Source organism: Chrysochloris asiatica, unplaced genomic scaffold (assembly GCF_000296735.1).
Source record: "Chrysochloris asiatica unplaced genomic scaffold, ChrAsi1.0 scaffold00033, whole genome shotgun sequence".
Lineage (NCBI taxonomy): Eukaryota > Metazoa > Chordata > Mammalia > Afrosoricida > Chrysochloridae > Chrysochloris > Chrysochloris asiatica.
Window position 1 is genome coordinate 21,139,709 of NW_006408551.1, and position 3,251 is coordinate 21,142,959.

Here is a 3,251-nt window from a genome sequence, read left to right on the forward strand (position 1 = left end):
AGTAAGATCATTCAGAAAATATTATGTGCATTTCATGATTCTTTTCTTTCTTCCACATTCAAAACCTCATGCTCGGGTAATTCTCCTTTTGGAAAAGATCATATCAACCAGTTTGCCTTGAGATAATAATATCTAGGTTCAAGTTGGTAGATTGAACCAAAACATTTATCTTCTTTCTCATATGAGGCACCATTCAAATGGCAGAAAATAAATAAAATCATTTTAAACCACAAACATGAGAATAAGAAGGCTTTCAATATATTTCTGGAAAACAGAGAATGGAGGGAAGAGAGTTGACAAAAAGCAGAAGCCAAAAGCAATAACAGTCATTCTAAATCCAAAAGAAGCTCCGTTTGAGTGAAGACAGGAAGGGGGGAGTGGGAGAATTGGGACAGATCTAATACAGGAGGCATGAATAAAAGATGGACATTGGAAAAGAGTGAATACATAAAGTGAGTCCAAAAAAATTGAAATAATCCCTTTCTAGCTGAAGTTCAGAATCATCTGTTTTGCATGGTAAGGCAGTTCTGACCAAAATTCTAAGAAGAAAGAAATATAGTTAGCACACTGCTGGCTCTACTGTGAACACTAGTTGTGTATTGTAAGTACTACTTGCATGGACATTATAATATCATTGCTATTTGTCGGTTTTCAACTTCTAAACCAATCTACAGATCCATCATGGAAGATTAGTTCTGGGAACACAATGAAACATGATATCAGTCTTGGTGAGAAAAAAGTCAATAGAAATTTTCTATTAAAGAGGGGAGATGTTGAATTAGCTTATCTCTGTCTTTGAAAACAGGGATTCACCAGAACAAGGAGCAGAGATTGGGAGGGTACAGAAGTAGGACGGAACTGAATATACTGGTAGAAATACTTGGGTTATCAGGAGGAGAAAGAGCAGGTGCACAAAGGGAAGTGAAAGGAAGTTAAAGCCTCATCCACCATAAAAGGAAGTTAGCAGGCAATGGTGCAAGTTGGTAAGTTAAGACATAATATTTGTAGATATAAAAGTCACCATGAGAAGAATTTAAAACAAAGATTGTTCAGAAGTGGTTCCCTTTGGGATGTGGAGCCAAGAGAAAGGAAGGATAAGAAAGACAAATGTGACTTTTATGTCTTCTGTATTATCTGATTTTTTTTCTCCAGCCATATGTAAAATTGGTTAAATATTTTAAAATATTTAAATGTGTATAAAGGTTTGAGGAGATCTCCAAGAAATATTTTTAAATTTAAAAAAGCATGTTGCGCCTTTTCTGGGGCAGTCGCTCAGGGAGTGGTTGTGGAGAGCCTGATGTTGGGCATCCTGTACTACAAGTTCGGTGGCTTCATGCAGAAATTGGCCAGAGCGTGAGCTTCTGAGGCCTATAGTCCACAGGGATTAAAGCCTGTGGTTTCCACAGAAGCACTGCCTATCATATTTGTTACACCAACTAAATTGACCTCCAATTCTGCCTATGATTATGCTGGGAAAAATTAAGTTCCAGAACTGCAGAAGTTTTTCCAGAAATCTGATGGTGTTCCCATCCACCTGAAACGAGGTCTGCCCGACCAAATGCTTTACTGGGCCACCATGGCACTGATGCTGGGAGGGACCATCTACTGCCTGGTTGCCCTGTAAATGGTTTCACAGCCCCTGAACAAATGAGGTAGACTGCGGAGGACTGGTTTATTTGGGGGCATAAATCCTTTGAGTTTTTATTTTTCATTATTTGTCAATTTTGGTTTTTTGTCTGTTTTTTTTTTTTTTTTTAACTTGGATGGGCTACCTAATTGTAAAATGAAATGGATAGATTCTTTTGGCTTGCTCATGAAATGCACATGCCTGTCAGCTCTTTTGACTGTTAAAATGATTGTTTTAGCAAATGATGCTGTTCTCCACACTTGGGCAACTGATTTCCCTGGAGGTGACACATGAAACCTGCGTTCAGGCTCCTCCGTGCCAGTCTGTGATGAGGTGCTGTTTCAGAGCATGGGGTGCAGAAACCTTTCTGGGTTTAGATGTGACCAGGAAAGGCAAATAAGCCAAGGCCTGGTGCATGAAATGAGGAGTGTGAGTTCTTAACCACCTTGGAGATTTTCCCATCTTGCAGTACAATGTTACTGAAAATTATTTGCAGCTTACCTCTGTTCATGGGCAGTTTGTTTCAAAGGGTTATTTGCCTCATCTCAGATCTTATTGAAATTTCCTGTGTAATTGCTATGTATTTATTCTACCATGGGAACAGAGAACACCTGTTTAGTGTTGCACTTTAGACTGAGGTCTGTTTTATTAATGCAGCTGTGCCGCAAGTTCTCCTTTAACTTTTAAAAACTGTTATGGCTTTAAGTTATCATTTATTTTGGCTGTGGAGTAAATACACGGAAGTCAATTTTTCAACAACAACAAAAAAGCATGTTGCATATTTCTACATATATATTTATGCTGCAAATATATCCATGAATGTAATAAAACGTGGTGTTGTTGTTGTTAAGTTCCGAGTTGGTTCCTATTCATACAACCCTGCGTATGGATCCCAAGGAGCAGTTAGTGGGTTTAAACCACCAACATTGTGGTTAGCACTCCAGTGCTAATCCTACAGCGCTACACCAGGACTCCATAGTAGAGTATGCAATGGGGTAGATTAGATGTAGTTAAGTTGAAAGTTTGAAGAAGTATAGCCAAATGCTCCTTAAAAGCAAGGATGGCGAGACTTTGTCTTGTGTGCTTTGGACATGTTATCAGGAGGTAGCAGTCCCTGGGGAAGGATAGAGTAATAATAGTTGTTGTTAAGTGCCATTGAGGTGGTCCCAACTCATAGCAACCCTGTATAAGGTTTCCAAGGAGTAGCTGGTGAGTTTGAACCACTGACCTTGTGCTTGAAACCAACCTTGTGGTTGAGTGCTTATCCTACAATGCCACATCAGGACAGGGTCAGTGAAAAAGAGGAAGCCCCTAAAAGAGATAGATTGGCACAGTGGCTACAATAATGGGCTCAAACATTACAACAATTGTGGGTATGGTATAGGACCAGGCAGTGTTATATTGTGTTGCACGTTGGGTAGCTATGACTCAGAACCAGTTCAATAGCACCTAATAACAACAAGTTGAAACAAGGTACTTGGGGCGAAGTTTCCAGTTCAGGAATGTATCATAACTTGATGTTGTTGTTGTTAGGTACCATCGAGTCGGTACTGACTCATAGCAACCCTATGCACAAGAGAATGAAACACTGCCCGGTCCTGGGCCAACCTCACAATTGATGCCA

General features: G+C 39.7%; 1 pseudogene; it reads left to right on the forward strand.

Moving 5' to 3' along the window:
- The first annotated feature begins 970 nt into the window (after positions 1–970).
- Positions 971–1,651, forward strand: LOC102819713 (annotated as a pseudogene).
- Positions 1,652–3,251: the final 1,600 nt, after the last annotated feature.